At 44.7% G+C, this 17,558-nt stretch overlaps 1 protein-coding gene across 3 annotated transcripts in view; it reads left to right on the forward strand.

The window, feature by feature from the left end:
* COBL (cordon-bleu WH2 repeat protein) overlaps nt 1-17,558 on the forward strand; it is a 694,630-nt gene that overhangs the window by 376,067 nt on the left and 301,005 nt on the right. The window lies entirely within an intron of this gene.

Raw genomic sequence — 17,558 nt, forward strand, 5'->3', positions numbered from 1 at the left:
GCCTGTTCCTATTCAGGATTTTTGGAGAGTTTTTTCTGAGAAGGAATCGCAGGTTTTGCCTCCCCATAGAGACTATGATTGTTCTGTTGAATTTGTCCCTGGAGCGACTCTTCCTAAAAGTCGTTTATTTAACCTTACTATTCCTGAGAGGAAGGCTTTGGAGGAATACATACAGACAAGTTTGGCCGCCGGTCACATTAGGCCCTCTAAGTCTCCTGTGGCGGTTGGATTTTTTTTTGTAAAAAAAAAGGACGGCGGTTTACGTCCTTGTCTGGATTTTCGTGAGATTAACAAAATTACTGTACGCAATCCTTACCCACTGCCATTGATTCCTGATCTGTTTAACCAGTTAATGGGGGCCAAGTGGTTCTCTAAAATTGACCTTAAGGGGGCATACAATCTGTTGCGCATGAAGGAGGGTGACGAATGGAAGACTGCTTTTAACACTCCTGTGGGTCATTTTGAGAATCTGGTTATGCCTTTTGGTCTTACTAATGCTCCTGCATTTTTTCAGAATCTGATTAATGACATCCTTAGACCTTTGATCGGCAAAAATGTGGTTGTGTATTTGGATGACATTTTGATTTATTCGCCGGATCTGGAGTCTCATTGGCGGAGCGTGCGTGAGGTATTACAGTTATTAATGGACAATTCGCTTTTTGCTAAGCTGGAGAAATGTGAGTTCGCTGTACAGAGAATTAGTTTTTTGGGCTACATTATCTCCAGCAAAGGTTTTGAGATGGATCCGGTTAAGGTTCAGGCTGTGCAGGAATGGCCTAGGCCTATTGGTTTGAAATCGATACAGAGGTTTTTGGGTTTCGCCAATTACTACAGAAAATTCATAAAAAAATTTTCTAGTATTGTCAAACCTCTGACTGATCTCACCAGGAAAGGTGCTGATGCGGTTCAGTGGTCTTCTGAGGCCATTGAAGCTTTTGTGTATCTCAAGGAGAGGTTCACCTCTGCTCCCATCCTTATGCAGCCTGATGTTACTAGGCCGTTTTTGGTTGAGGTTGATGCTTCCTCTGTGGGGGTTGGCGCAGTATTGTCTCAGGATAACGGGGATGGATTACATCCCTGTGCCTTTTTTTCAAAAATTTTTTCGGAGACTGAACTGAATTACGATATTGGTAATCGGGAATTATTGGCTATTAAACTCGCATTTGAACACTGGCGCCACTTCTTGGAAGGTGCGGAATTTCCCGTTCAGGTTCTTACGGATCATAAAAATCTGATATATCTTGATGCTGCCAAGCGCCTGAATGCCCGTCAGGCTAGGTGGGCACTGTTTTTCTCGCGGTTTAATTTCTCCGTTACTTACATCCCTGGTACTAAGAATGTTAAGGCGGATGCCTTGTCTCGCAGTTTTTCTCCCATAGTCGGTGCTGAGAAAGAGGAGAACATTTTACAAGAAGGTGTTGTGATAGCTGCTTTGGACTCCGTTTTGGAAAATGAGATTCTTAAAGCACAGGAGAATGCCCCTTCTAACACTCCTCATGGGAGGTTGTTTGTGCCTGGGACCTTTAGGAGAGATTTGTTTGTTGAGTGTCACGAATCTCGGTTGGCAGGTCATCCCGGAATCTCTGAGACCAAGAGACTGGTGGGTCGCAGTTTTTGGTGGCCTGGATGGCAGAAGGAAGTCATTAAGTGGGTGCGTCAATGTACTATATGTGCTAGATCTAAGTCCTCACATACTCCTGCTGCGGGGTTGCTTTGTCCTTTGGAGGTTCCCAGTGCTCCTTGGACACATTTGCCTATGGACTTTATAACTGACCTTCCCCCCTCTGAGGGTTTTACTGTCATCTGGGTGGTCGTGGACCGTTTTAGCAAGATGTGTCACTTGGTTCCTTTCGTCAAACTGCCCTGCGCTAAAACTCTCGCTAAGGCCTTTGTCAAGGAAATTGTCAGACTTCATGGCGTTCCTACTGACATTGTTTCTGATAGGGGTCCTCAGTTCGTGGCTCGTTTTTGGCGTGCCTTTTGTGATAGGTTGGGAGTTCATTTGTCGTTCTCGTCCGGATATCATCCTGAATCTAATGGCCAGACAGAAAGGAAAAACCAGGATGTTGAGCAGTTCTTGCGTTGTTTTGTGGCAGACAATCAAGAGGGGTGGTCTGAGTTTCTGCCACTTGCTGAATTTGCTCTGAACAATCATACATCTTCTTCTGCTGGTTGTTCGCCTTTTTTTTGTTGTTCTGGGAGACATCCGTCGTATGGGTCGTTCTCCAAGTTGGGATCTGCCGTGCCTGAGGAGGAGAATTTTTCCGGTGATTTGGAGAGAGTTTGGACGGATGTGCGTGGTAATCTTCAGGAGGCCAACAGAAAATCTAAAGACTACTTTGATAGGAAACGACAGGAGGTTTTGTTCGCTGTTGGTGACATGGTTTGGTTGTCCTCTAGGAATCTGCGGTTGAGGATTCCTTCAAAGAAATTGGGTCCCAAGTTTGTAGGGCCCTTTAAGGTGCTTCAGGTTGTCAACCAATCTGCTGTTAGGTTGGAGGTTCCTACCTCCTGGAGAATTAATCCGGTATTTCATGTCTCTCTGTTGAAAAAAGCTGTTGTATCGGATTGTGACGCCTCTGCCTCTGTTCCTCCGGTGGTGGAGGACGGGGAATATGAAATTTCTCGCATCCTTAACTCTAGACGGTATAGAGGTAGTTTGCAGTATCTTGTGGCCTGGAAAGGTTTCGGTCCCGAGGATAACTCTTGGGTGAGGTCGGATGATGTTTCCGCGTCCAGACTTATCAGAGCGTTTCACAGGAGATTTCCTGATAAGCCTGGTCCTAGGGGATCCGGAGGATCCTCTTAGAAGGGGGGGTACTGTTAGAACCTTGCTCTTAGGTTTTTTTTCCTTTGCTGGTCACATGACCTTGTTGGCCTATTTAATCCTGCTCCGCCCTTCTGGCTTTGCTGGACTTCATTGTATATCTACTTTCTAGCTAGCCTGTGCTCTGTGTCTTGCTCTGTTAGTTTGCTTGGTCTACTGACCTCTATGTTCTATTTATTTTGTTTGTTCGTCTGTCTGCTACTATTTCTGTTAGGAGGTGTCCCATATTCCTCCCAGTCCTTAGTACTTGTAGGGATTCCTTCCCCACATCTATAGGTCTCCGTACAGACTAGCTTAGGACTTTAGCAGGTCTGATCGCAGGATCAGGTCCCCTGTTACATCGTAGGGATTAAGCTGAGTTCTATCGTAGGGACAGATCTCCTCTCTTTCCCTAGCTCTGGTAGCAGAACATAACACATAGCAGTTAGTCTCTAATGACCAGTTTACAAACCACTGAAAATTAGAGTCATGTAATGCACATGAGAAAACTGATGAAGACTGCAAGATGCATTTATACAACGCCCAGAAATGTTGTTATATAAACACACTAATAGACACACTCTAAAGCTTATTCTGAAAAGTCATCTGAAACAGCAGGTCTGATTTAAATCTAAGCTATGGGAATTTTATGCCAAACCAATGATAGGCAAGAGTTAAATCTATATTACAGGTGTTGTCTCATCTTCTTAAATGGGTAAAATTGCAAAGTGCTTATAAGAACAACTAACTTTGCAGTTTAACACTTGTTAAAAATCCTAGCTTTCTCAAAAACTGAGGGGTTTTCAACTCCATACTTTACTTCTCATTGTCTAGTTTATCAGCCACTTCTGCAGTCTATCAGCAGTGGCCGGTCTCTAAGGAAAAGAGCTCAGCGCTTATAAGCTCTTTGCTGTAGATCTTTGCATCAAGCCACTTTTCGGTGACCCTGCACCCCTCCATTGCTGCAGAGGTAAAGCAATCTCGGCTTGCAGTATGAGAGTGACCACAGTTCGGGACAATGGTGCAGCCATGCTGTTGGTCCAAATTGTCAGTCATCATGAGTGTACCCACCTGCCCCACCTTTGGGAGGCTGAGGAGCAATGTATTCCTGAAAATAAAAGATGAGACAACCACCTTAAGTATTAATGTCAAGATAGATAAAAGAAGCATAAAAGGAATGGTTACACAATAAGAGTTAAATGAAAGAATATTCAGATTCAAATACAATTCCTGAATGTAAAATGCGCAAGAAAGGAAATAGTATGTTTATGAGTAAGACGATAAGGAAATGGCCTTGCATATGCTATTTATGGAAACTTTAAGGAGTGTCTTTTCTTTATTTTTCACATTAAAGCATTCCTTTGCACATGAACAAATGTCAAAAATAGAAAAAATTCTATAGCTATTGGGTAGTAGAGAACACTTTATACTCAGCAACCATTTGCTTATTTAGATTGAAAAAGATGGTCCATATTTGGTCATAGCAACATGAGAGGCCATGTTTTGTTTTCTTTGGCTGTTTAACGGGAACCTGTCATGTTGAAAATGGTATCTGATCTGCAGGCCTGATGTTGTACAGAAGGTGGAGCTGATGAGATTCATACACTTTTTTGTGTGAAAAGTTTTATTGCATTTTTGCATTGCAATCTTTGGTGTTTGTATGTCTATAAGTCAAGTGGGTGGGCCTATTCAGTGATTGACAGTGATTCCTGTATGACTCTGCATGTAGAGACAGCTGTCAATCACTGGCTAGAACCACCCATTGTCCACTTACACATGCAAACACCAGGCATTTCAATGAATAAAATTCAAGTTATACTGAATCTTTTCCAACTAACCTGTTTCCATTCTATTCAGTTTCTCCTCTATACCATACTGTTCACAGATCAGACTGCATGTGTACCGCGAGAGATCCCCTTTAAAAAATGAAACTGAACTCCAATGTACAGTTGTGCTCAAAAGTTTACATACCCCGGCAGAATTTTTCCTTTCTTGGCCTTGTTTCAGAGAATATGAATGATAGCAAAAAAACTTTTTCTCCACTCATGGTTATTGGTTGATTGAAGCCATTTTTTGTCAAACCACTGTGTTTTCTCTTTTTAAATCTTAATGACAGCCAAAAACATCCAAATGACCCTGATCAAAAGTTCACATACCCCAGTTCTTAATACCGTGTATTGCCCCCTCTAACATCAATGACAGCTTGAAGTCTTTTGTGGTAGTTGTGGATGAAGTTCTTTAATTTTTCAGATGGTAAAGCTGCCCATTCTTCTTGGCAAAAATCGTCCAGTTCCTGTAAATTCCTGGGCTGTCAAGCATGAACTTCCTGCTTGAGATCTCCCGAGAGTGGCTCAATGATATTGAGGTCAGGAGACTGAGATGGCCACTCCAGAACCTTCACTTTGTTCTGCTGTAGCCAATGACAGGTCAACTTGGCCTTGTGTTTTGGATCGTTGTCATGTTGGAATGTCCAAGTACGTCCCATGCGCATCTTCCGGGCTGATGAGTGCAAATTTGCCTCCAGTATTTGCTGATAACGTGCTGCATTCATCTTTCCATCAACTTTTACCAAGTTTCCTGTGCCTTTGTACCTCACACATCCCCAAAACATCAGCGATGCTTTACTGTAGGAATGGTGTTCCTTTCATCATAGGCCTTGTTGACCTCTCTCCAAATGTAACGTTTATGGTTGTGGACAAAAAGTTCAATTTTGGTCTCATCACTCCAAATTACCTTGTACCAGAAGTTCTGAGGCTTGTCTCTGTGCTGTTTGGCGTATTGTAGGAGAGATACTTTGTGGCATTTGCGCAGTAATGGCTTTCTTCTGGCGACTCGACCATGCAGCCCATTTTTCTTCAAGTGCCTCCTTATTGTGCATCTTGAAACAGCCACATCGCTGGTTTTCAGAGAGTACTGAATTTCAGCTGATGTTATTTGTGGGGTTTTTTTTGCATCCCGAACAATTTTCTTGGCAGTTGTGGCCTAAATTTTTGTTGGTCTACCTGACTGTGGTTTGGTTTTTACAGAGCCCCTGATTTTCCATTTGTTAATCACATTTTGAACACTGCTGACTGGCATTATCAATTCCTTGGATATTTTTTTGTATCCCTTTCCTGTGTTATGCAGTTTAACTACCTTTTCCCGTAGAACCATTGACAATTCTTTTGATTCCCCGTGACTCACAATCCAGAAACGTCAGTGGCTGGATGAAAGATCCCAGAGTCTGTCTGGATCCCAAAAACTCACTCAGCTTTTATGCACGCACACTGATTACTAGCAAGCAGGTCACAGGTGAGGATGTTACCTTTAGTAGACATTCAAATCCCTTTGGGTCAAATTCTGTGCATGTTATCAGGCCAAAATCACTAGGGTATGTGAACTTTTGATCAGGGTCATTTGGATGTTTTTGGTTGTCATTAAGATTTAAAAAGAGAAAACACAGTAGTCTGACAATAAATGGCTTAACCCAACCAATAACCATGAGTGGAGAAAAAATATTTTTGTTATCATTCATATTCTCTGAAACAAGGCCAAGAAAGGAAAAATTCTTCCGGGGTATGTAAACTTTTGCACAACTGTATATCCAATTATATTTGGAGCTCTGTTCACTTTTGCATCAAAGGTTCTTTTTCTGATGGCTCTGTTTTAACATATAAAAAGGGAAGTATTACAGATCCTAATGGATTCCATTGATTGCAATGGAAGCTATCAGAAGTCATTTCATGGGGTATTATAGTATAGATCAGTTGTTCTCAAACTCTGCAACACCACCCCTAATTCTTGGTGAGGTGCAGTTGGAGAAGCAGTATTTAAGTAGTTTAAGAGGTCGGCCACTATTCAGGCCACCAGTTTATAAATATTCTATTGCCACTTGTAAAATAAAAACAGCTTATACTTCCCTTTCCCCTCCCCAAACCGGAGACGTCAGGTTTTCCAAAGCTCACTAATGGGCTGCAGGAAATGAGAGCACAATGGTCCATAATGTCCACTGATTGGATGTAGGGCTCACATGGAAAAAATACTGTATGTTATTTGAGCCTCTGAAGACTTGGCATCGACATTGCTGGAATATAGCCTGTATGAGAAGTATGTATAGTGTATTTTTATTTTACAGTGGGAAATGCAGTGATGAGCAAAATGGTAACAATATTTTGAACTTTTGACTTTCACGCTCCATATCTCACCATCCACTACTGCTTGGAACGTGAGACTACCATAATTTTATAGACCTTCATCTTGGCCAGGGGTGGGCAATTAATTTTCCCGAGGGGCCACATGAGAGACTGTGACTGTTGGGGAGGGCCGAAGCAATAGGCTGAAATGAATTCTGCTCAATATTAATATTAACATATAATTCTAATTATTATATTATTAATGATTATGTTACTGTAAAAGTCAGAAGGCCGGTAAAACCTAGGATTTACCGGTCAATCTGGACATTTACCGAGGCCATCGGTAAAAGCTCAAAATGAAAAGTAAAATTGGACTTTTACCTGTGAAATCTTGGTAAATGTTAACATTTACCCTCGAGCGTGGTAAAAGTCAGAAATATCAGGTGTGAAGATGGAACATCTGACTTTAACCAAGCGCAGTTGGTAAATGTGCACATTTACCACGGCTTCTTGGTAAATGTAGCTGAGAAGGGTGTAAGCGCAGTTGGTAAATGTGCACATTAAAATGTAGCTGAGAAGGGTGTAAGCGCAGTTGGTAAATGTGCACATTAAAATGTAGCTGAGAAGGGTGTAAGCGCAGTTGGTAAATGTGCACATTAAAATGTAGCTGAGAAGGGTGTAAGCGCAGTTGGTAAATGTGCACATTTACCATGGCTTCTTGGTAAATGTAGCTGAGAAGGGTGTAATAAAAAGTGTAAGCCACCGCGGGAAAGGTGTCTGATTAGGCAGATACGGCGAGGAAATGGAGGACACAGTGTTCAAAGTTTTTATAAATGTAATAAGAGTAAATGGGGAAAATATGGTAATAACAATGAACAAAATCTGCTACCCTGTAAGGTATCTGCTACCCTGTAACGTATATACGTTCTATATATACAGATGTCAATCCTGACTATCCTTAACGTATGTACGTTCTACATATACAGATGTCAATCCTGACTATCCTATGATTATTGTTCCGATCATACAAAAAGTGCCCACTTCCCGCTAACATACAACCACTAACCCCTCACTAAAATATGCAAAAGAGAACGTCCTATGAATCTTAGGGTATCAGTGTTCTGCAGCACCCTCTCACAAAAGTTACAAGAAGTACACACGCTGCCGGTGTAGTAGTGTAAAAATTGTCCTGTACTTAGCTTCCTGTAGAGCGCAGAGTCCAAAGTCTTTCCAAGGGCCCCTTGCAAGGTGGACGCTAACACTGCTCACACGATTTACCGTTGCCGCGCCAATGTGGTAGAACCAGAAGATATGCAGATAAGCTCTGAGCCGGAGTTGCTGGGTGCCATGAACGGTCTGTTCCACCCGAGCACCGTAGTCTCTGATCAGGGGAATCGGAAGACAGCGCATTCCGAGAAAAGGCTGGAAGGAAACAGCGCAACAGCCCTGTCTGGGCTCAGTCTAGTCAGCACAGCACCAGTCCTCTCACTCTCCCTAAAATAGCTCCTGCCTCAAGTCCTAGTTTCCTGGGGTTCTCTTCTTAGATTGCTGCCCAATCACTGCCTGAAGAAAATCACTAACTCATCAATGGCAGTGTTAGACCAGTAGATGGTGCTGTTGTACAGTCTTTCACACAATGCTGAGTAACCCTATTACAAAAGAACATGGGATTCTTGCCAAGCAGTGTGGGTAAATGGGCGTACTTCCGGTTTGTGTCCTCATGCTGGACGACTGCCTGAGTGTTTTGCAAGCTGCACATACTGCTCAAAACTGCATAGCCGACTGCCTGTCAAAGCTGCACAGGCACTAGCTGATTGTCAGATCATGAGTGAGGAAATGAAAGATCGTTTTTCGGAGCTCTTGAATGAAGTGGTGGAGAAAAAGCGAGCTAATCATTTTTATCTCGCGGACGATAAATACGAGAATATATTGAAAGAAGTGAAGGAGGCTAAGGTGGCGGTACCTAAACGGAGTATTCACTACAGGCGTTTGAAGAGGTACGACATCATGACCGTCGGAAGTGATGAAAAGTTAATTGCACCAATCTCGTGTGAAAAAGACAACGTGTTGCATTACTTTCGGTGTGCAGAACTCTTTAGTGTCATTCATAATGCGCACATCAGTACCGGCCACGGAGGGCGGACCAGGATCCTAAAGGAGGTGAACCGTAAGTTCAAAAATGTCACAACGGAGTCAATAGTTATTTATCTGCGACTCTGCCAGCCATGCCAGAAAAAACAGAAGATTACCAAAAAAGACCTTGTTGTGAAACCCATCCTACACAGTGAAATGAATTCTCATGCTCAAGTCGATCTCATTGACATGCAATCCAATTGTGATAATGATTTCAAGCTCATATTCGTCTATCAAGACCACGTCACTAAATTTGTTCTTCTACGTGCTTTATGTGCTAAAAGAGCAGAAGAGGTTGCGTACCACCTCCTTGACATTTTTTCCACTTTTGGTGCCCGGTGTATTCTGCTTTCTGATAATGGGAGGGAATTTTGTAACAAGGTCATACAGAGTTTGTGCGCGATGTGGCCTGATATGAAAATAGTGCATGGTAAACCAAGACACAGCCAGTCCCAAGGCTCCGTGGAAAGAGCAAATCAAGACATTGAAAACATGTTGTCAACGTGGATGGAAACAAATAAGACACCCAAGTGGTCTGAGGGCCTTCGCTTTGTACAAGCAATGAAAAATAGAGTATACCATGAGGGAATTAAATGCTCGCCCTATGAAGCTATGTTCGAAGTACCAATGCAGATGGGTCTAGCTACCTCCAAAATTCCTAGTGATGGGATCAGAAATCTCTCTTCAGAAGAAGACCTTGAAAAAATGTTTGTTGGTTTGCAAGAGGAAGCTAGTGATCCGACATCACCAACAGAAGCCGAAGGGTCAGATGAATCTAACTTTCATCACACGTTAGCACCAACAGCAGCAGAAGCTTCGGATGAATCCAACTGTCATCAGCTGTTCACAACGGAAGGAGAAGCTTTGGACTTATCCAACTGTCCGCACACCTTAACAGCATATGAAACTCCACCAATTTTGCCATCCAAGAATAATGAAGACCTAAAAGAAAAAAGTGTCGAGTCAAAGCCTTCTAAGAAAGATGGAGAACTTCATGATGATCAGCAACCTGACGTTTTGATTTCGCATACAATCAATAGAAGAATTGGTGCGGTCAGAAGAGTTCGAAAAGCTGCAAGAGAAGGACTTGAAACACAGGCCAAGAAAATGTTGAAATGTTCCAGTCAAAAATTACCCGAACCTAACATTGGACAGAACATCAGAATCAGAATTTCAGACGTCGGCCGTTGAAAAATGGACCCTAAGTCGATCATTGCGATTATTATAAAAAAAGAAGATGACTTCTACCAAGTGGGGACTACCGCTGGGATCCTAAATGCAGTAGGAACTCCCCGCCCACTAGGGTCATCCCGCCCTCTGGCCGGACCCCCCTTCTCCGCCACTTAAAGATCACTACTTACTGGAGGCTACCAGAGGCTTCCCAGGTCTCGTCGGCCGGCCGCATCCTCCTTCTTCCGGGTCACATGACTGCATACGTCACCACGAAATTGACAGGTGCATAAGTCATGTGACACAAGTTGTGTCACATGACTTACGCATGCGTCACTTGCGTGGTGACGTATGCAGTCATGTGACTCGGAAGGAGAACGCGGACGGCGAGACCTGGGAAACCTCCGGTAAGTAGCAATTTAGCTTTATACCTGTCTGCCCTGCACACTCTCACCATCCATGCCTTCCGATGATGCATGAAACATGCATTATGTGAAGGCACGGATATATCCGACAGATATCGGGATTATCCGTATCCGTACAGCCCGTTATCCGCTCGGATAACGGGTCTGGACGGATCTATCCACTTATCCCTAGTCATAATTACAGAATTACATAGTTTTGAAGTTGCGTTATTCATGTATTTGCGTTAATTTGACATTTTTGAGAAGTATTTTCCTACATAAATGTTTCGTATTTGAATTCAGAATTACATAGTTTTGAAGTTGCGTTATTCTTGTATTTGCGGTAATTTGTCATTTTTGAGAAGTATTTTCCTACATAAATGTTTTCTATTTGCATTTTCCTATTTGCATTCAGAATTACATAGTTTTGAAGTTGTGTTATTCTTGTATTTGCGGTAATTTGTCATTTTTGAGAAGTATTTTCCTACATAAATGTGTTCTATTTGCATTTTCCTATTTGCATTTGTTCATTTGCATTTGCATTTTGAAGAATAAAAATATTTCTAACGATTAAGGCCTTCATCAGAGTGGGAAATTGCGTTTAGTTAACTTTTACCACCATCATCTGCTGGTAAGAGTCAGAATTCTGTGACTCAAAGTTACTTTTACCAACACATGCTGGTAGTTACTTTTACCAACACATGCTGGTAAATGTAAACATTTACCAATTCGCCCAGGTAAAAGTCCAAAATCGTTCGTTTATATGGAATACATCTGACTTTTACCAACGCTGTTGAGAAATGTTAAGATTTACCAAGACTTCACCGGTAAAAGTCCAATTTTACTTTTCATTTTGAGCTTTTACCGACTGCCTCGGTAAATGTCCAGATTGACCGGTAAATCCTAGGTTTTACCGGCCTTCTGACTTTTACAGTAACAATTACATTAATATTAATTGTATAACTTAATATTGAGCAGACATCCCCCTATATACAGCTTGAGCCCCCCACACAGCCTCTCTATATACAGCATGAGCCCCACACAGCCCCCCTATGTCCAGCATGAGCCCCACACAACCCTCCCGTGTCCAGCATGAGGCCCACAAAGCCTCTCCGTGTCCAGCATGAGCCCCACAAAGCCTCTCCATGTCCAGCATGAGCCCCACACAGCCCCCCCATGTCCAGCATGAGCCCCACACAGCCCACATGTCCAGCAGGAGCCCCACACAGCCCCCCTCCATTTCCAGCATGAGCCCCACAGAGCCCCCCATGTCCAGCATAAGCCCCACACAGCCCCCCCATGTCCAGCATGAGCCACACACATCCCCCCCATGTCCAGCATGAGCCCCACACAGCCCCCCATGACCATCATGAGCCCCACACAGCCCCCCATGTCCAGAATGAGCCCCACAAAGCCCCCCCCCATGTCCAGGATGAGCCCCACACAGCCACCCTATGTACAGCATGAGCCCCACACAGCCCTCCAAGTCCAGCATGAGCCTCACACAGCCCCCCATGTCCAGCAAGAGCCCCACACAGCCCCCCCGTGATCAGCATGAGCCCCACACAGCCCTCCCGTGTCCAGCATGAGCCCCACACAGCCACCCATGTCCAGCATGAGCCCCACACAGCCCTCCCGTGTCCAGCATGAGCACCACCCACCACCCCATGTCCATTATGAGAGCCCGAGAGCCTCCCCAGTGTCCAGCAAGAGAGCCCTCCCCAGTGTCCGGCATGACAGCCCTCCCCAGTGTCCAGCATGACTGCCCTCCTCAGTGTCCAGCATGACAGCCCTCCCCAGTGTCCAGCATGACAGCCCTCCCCAGTGTCCAGCATGACAGCCCTCCAGTGTCCAGCATTAAACCCCCAGTGTCCAACATGAGATCTCCCCCTGTGTCCAGAATGAGAGCTCCCCCTGTGTCCAGCATGAGAGCTCCCCTGTGTCCAGCATGACAGCACTCCCTGTGTCCAGCATGAGAATCCCCCTATGTACAGCATGAGAGCCCCCATGTGTCCAGCATGAGAGTCCCCCTCTGTGTTCAGCATGAGAGCCCCCCTGTGTCCAGCATGACAGGCCTCCCTGTGTCCAGCATGAGAGCCCCCGTGTCCAGCATTAAAGCCCCCCCTGTGTCCAGCATTAAAGCCCCCCCGTGTCCGTATCCGTATCCGTACAGCCCGTTATCCGCTCGGATAACGGGTCTGGACGGATCTATCCGCTTATCCCTAGTCATAATTACAGAATTACATAGTTTTGAAGTTGCGTTATTCATGTATTTGCGTTAATTTGACATTTTTGAGAAGTATTTTCCTACATAAATGTTTCGTATTTGAATTCAGAATTACATAGTTTTGAAGTTGCGTTATTCTTGTATTTGCGGTAATTTGTCATTTTTGAGAAGTATTTTCCTACATAAATGTGTTCTATTTGCATTTTCCTATTTGTATTTGTTCATTTGCATTTGCATTTTGAAGAATAAAAATATTTCTAACGATTAAGGCCTTCATCAGAGGCGGAAATTGCGTTTAGTTAACTTTTACCACCATCATCTGCTGGTAAGAGTCAGAATTCTGTGACTCAAAGTTACTTTTACCAACACATGCTGGTAGTTACTTTTACCAACACATGCTGGTAAATGTAAACATTTACCAATTCGCCCAGGTAAAAGTCCAAAATCGTTCGTTTATATGGAATACATCTGACTTTTACCAACGCTGTTGAGAAATGTTAAGATTTACCAAGACTTCACCGGTAAAAGTCCAATTTTACTTTTCATTTTGAGCTTTTACCGATTGCCTCGGTAAATGTCCAGATTGACCGGTAAATCCTAGGTTTTACCGGCCTTCTGACTTTTACAGTAACAATTACATTAATATTAAATGTATAACTTAATATTGAGCAGACATCCCCCTATATACAGCTTGAGCCCCCCACACAGCCTCTCTATACACAGCATGAGCCCCACACAGCCCCCCTATGTCCAGCATGAGCCCCACACAACCCTCCCGTGTCCAGCATGAGGCCCACAAAGCCTCTCCGTGTCCAGCATGAGCCCCACAAAGCCTCTCCATGTCCAGCATGAGCCCCACACAGCCCCCCCATGTCCAGCATGAGCCCCACACAGCCCACATGTCCAGCAGGAGCCCCACACAGCCCCCCTCCATTTCCAGCATGAGTCCCACAGAGCCCCCCATGTCCAGCATAAGCCCCACACAGCCCCCCCATGTCCAGCATGAGCCACACACATCCCCCCCATGTCCAGCATGAGCCCCACACAGCCCCCCATGACCATCATGAGCCCCACGCAGCCCCCCATGTCCAGAATGAGCCCCACAAAGCCCCCCCATGTCCAGGATGAGCCCCACACAGTCACCCTATGTACAGCATGAGCCCCACACAGCCCTCCAAGTCCAGCATGAGCCTCACACAGCCCCCCATGTCCAGCAAGAGCCCCACACAGCCCCCCCGTGATCAGCATGAGCCCCACACAGCCCTCCCGTGTCCAGCATGAGCCCCACACAGCCACCCATGTCCAGCATGAGCCCCACACAGCCCTCCCGTGTCCAGCATGAGCACCACCCACCCCCCCATGTCCATTATGAGAGCCCGAGAGCCTCCCCAGTGTCCAGCAAGAGAGCCCTCCCCAGTGTCCGGCATGACAGCCCTCCCCAGTATCCAGCATGACTGCCCTCCTCAGTGTCCAGCATGACAGCCCTCCCCAGTGTCCAGCATGACAGCCCTCCCCAGTGTCCAGCATGACAGCCCTCCAGTGTCCAGCATTAAACCCCCAGTGTCCAACATGAGATCTCCCCCTGTGTCCAGAATGAGAGCTCCCCCTGTGTCCAGCATGAGAGCTCCCCTGTGTCCAGCATGACAGCACTCCCTGTGTCCAGCATGAGAATCCCCCTATGTACAGCATGAGAGCCCCCATGTGTCCAGCATGAGAGTCCCCCTCTGTGTTCAGCATGAGAGCCCCCCTGTGTCCAGCATGACAGGCCTCCCTGTGTCCAGCATGAGAGCCCCCCCTATGTCCAGCATGAGAGCCCCCTGTGTCCAACATGAGAGAGCCCCCTGTGTCCAGCATGAGAGCCCACCTGTGTCCAGCATTAAAGCCCCCGTGTCCAGCATTAAAGCCCCCCCTGTGTCCAGCATTAAAGCCCCCCCTTGTCCAGCATGAGAGCCCCCCTGTGTCCAGCATGAGAGACCCCCCCTGTGTCCAGCATGAGAGCCCCCCCCACTGTGTCCAGCATATACTTACCTCACTCCCTGTTCTCCTGGCGCTCCTGTCTGCGATGCACTGACTCTCCGCAGTGCGCAGGCTGATGTCATCACGTCAGCTGTTTCTAACGCTGATTGGTGGAAGAGGGAGGCGGTGGCCCCTCCTCCACCAATGCATTCACCGCTGATTGAGACAGTCGTGACGGCGTGCGTGCAGGCGGGGAAGGGTACAGTGCGGCCACTGTTACCAGCCCCTCGGCTGTCTCGGTCCGCGGGCAGGTCTGGAACAGCCAGAGGGCCGGATGTGGCCCGCGGGCCGCACTTTGCCCAGGTCTGATCTTGGCTATCTCATACATGAATTTGACTTGCAACTATTTAGCATATGATTAATTATGTTGATTCTTATCATGTCACTGTATTGTTACTATTTTGCTTCTGGTGGTGGAAAAATCTTTTTCTGTCTGCATACTACAAAATACAACCTGTTCTCACATTCCCTAATAGCTCAGTGTGTTATTAGGTTGATTCCCAATCAAAAGGTCACTAGTTCAAATCGAGGAGCAGCCATGAAGAATATTTCACAAGAAAAGTGAAACAGTTTCATCATAGCTGTCTCTCGGCCAAGAAAATTGACAAACTGCATCATGTGAGTGCCATGATCGTTGGAAGAATATGAAATGAAGTCTGTCCATCCATTCAAAAGCCAAGAGGTGGACATCCAGGCAAAATATCGGAGTCAACAAGTCGGCTTATCACAAAGTCTATCAATTATGGCGTGACAAACACGGCAATGGAGGTGGTTCATATGCTTTATAATAGTGAGATCATAGACGTCCATGCAAGCACCGTGAGACATAAGTTACATAAGTCTGGAATGGTGGCCTGAGAAAAGGTGAAGAAACCTTGACTTCAACATCGTCATAAAAAGCATCGGATCGAGTTTGCAAAAAGGTACGAGAAGCGATAGAGCGATGAGACAAAAGTCAATAAACTGGCCTCTGATGAGTGCAAACGGGACCGGAAAAAACAAGGGAAAAGGGGCTAATGGATCGATAAATTGAAGGAACTGTCAACTTCAGTGGAGGGAGCCTGATGATATAGGGTTGTTTCACAACGAAAGTCGTTGGATACTTGACCAGGATTGATGGTGTTCTCAAAACAGAGCTACAGTGGCATGTAAAAGTTTGGGCACCCCTGGTCAAAATTACTATGTCATTGTTAATATAAACATTTCCTTTGTATTTTAGGCAAAATATATAGTCATTTTTTACAGTTTAAAAATCACAAAAAGGAAAATGGGCCGATGCAAAAGTTGGGGCACCCTTGGAGATTTGTGTGCTCAGAGAACTTTGAACAAGGTTTCAGACCTTAATTAGCCTGTTAAGGTTATGGCTTGTACACTATCAACGTTAGGAAAGGCCTGTTCTTTGCAGAACTCACACTTCGCACTGACGAGGGGCTGCACTGCGAAACACAGTGTCTGCAAATTGAGGTTCTGGCTTTTATCCTAAGTCATGTGATAAGGCTCGTTAAAGGGTCAATATTGACTTTTAGGATTGCTACTTCCTATAGGTGGCACTAGAGTTCTAGTTCTCTTCCTCTCTGAAGAGACAATTTGCATATTTTCCAGAGGAGCATTGCGGCTTAAAAAGTCTCCTCACCTTGACATGCTTAGCATGTCACTCTCCACAAGGAGAAAAGTTACCCCTTAGATACCAATCTGATCGAAAGCATGCCCAGAAGGATTAAGGTAGTGTTGAAAGCCAAAGGTGGATTTACAAAATACTAACAAAATAATAAAAATTTAAATTTAGATTTTTAGAAGCAAAACAGTAACCATGCAGTGACATGACAAGAATCTGCATAACTAATCATATGCTAAATAGTTGCATGTCAAATTTATGTATGAGATAGCCAAGATGACTGTCTATAAAATGATGTAGTCTCACGTTCAAAGCAGTAGTGGATGGCGAGATATGGAGCCTGAAATTCAAAAGTTCAAACCATTGTTATCCTTTTGCTCATCACTGAATGATAGTAAAGAATGGTTTATCCTAGTAATGGACAGCTCATTTAAAATTTGAGCAGTCCTTTCTCTGGCTGTAGCAATCTTTGCTGTATCAACATTCAAAGGACAAATGAAAAGTAAATTGAGCAATTTTTTTACTTTTCACATGGACTTCCACTATACATAGGGAGTCCCAGGATTCTTCTTAGTCTATCAGCTGAAATCAGGCATCTCCGTGGTCTGGTGAGTCCCAAGAAGAAAAAGTTTGGGATTTGGTATGGACAGGTATGCTGTTCTGCCTGCTATCAACAGAAACCTTAGGGTACGTGCCTACAATCAGGAATAGTAGCGTTTTGAACGTAGTGTATTTTCGCTGCTTCCAAAATGCTACATTCTACATTACAAGCACAGTGGAAGGGATCTATAGAAATCCAATGCCCATTGTGCTTCTTTTTAATGTTGCGAAAAATTGCCTGTGGTGCAGGTTTGCGAGCCGTAGCATGTAAATTTCTGTAGCGGAGACGCTTTTCTCCAGTGCATATTTTCCCCAATAGACTGTCATTAGATGCGGTAAATCAGTGTAGTTCAAAAAAACATGCGTTTAATGTAGAATGCAGCGCTTTGGACGCAGTGAAAATACGCCACTATTCCTGACCGTAACCCATACATACATTTTAGATGAAAGATAATAAATAAAAAAAAGTTCAAAC

This window comes from Phyllobates terribilis, unplaced genomic scaffold (assembly GCF_046119375.1).
Source record: "Phyllobates terribilis strain yellow unplaced genomic scaffold, ASM4611937v1 Scaffold_4__5_contigs__length_816908805, whole genome shotgun sequence".
NCBI lineage: Eukaryota > Metazoa > Chordata > Amphibia > Anura > Dendrobatidae > Phyllobates > Phyllobates terribilis.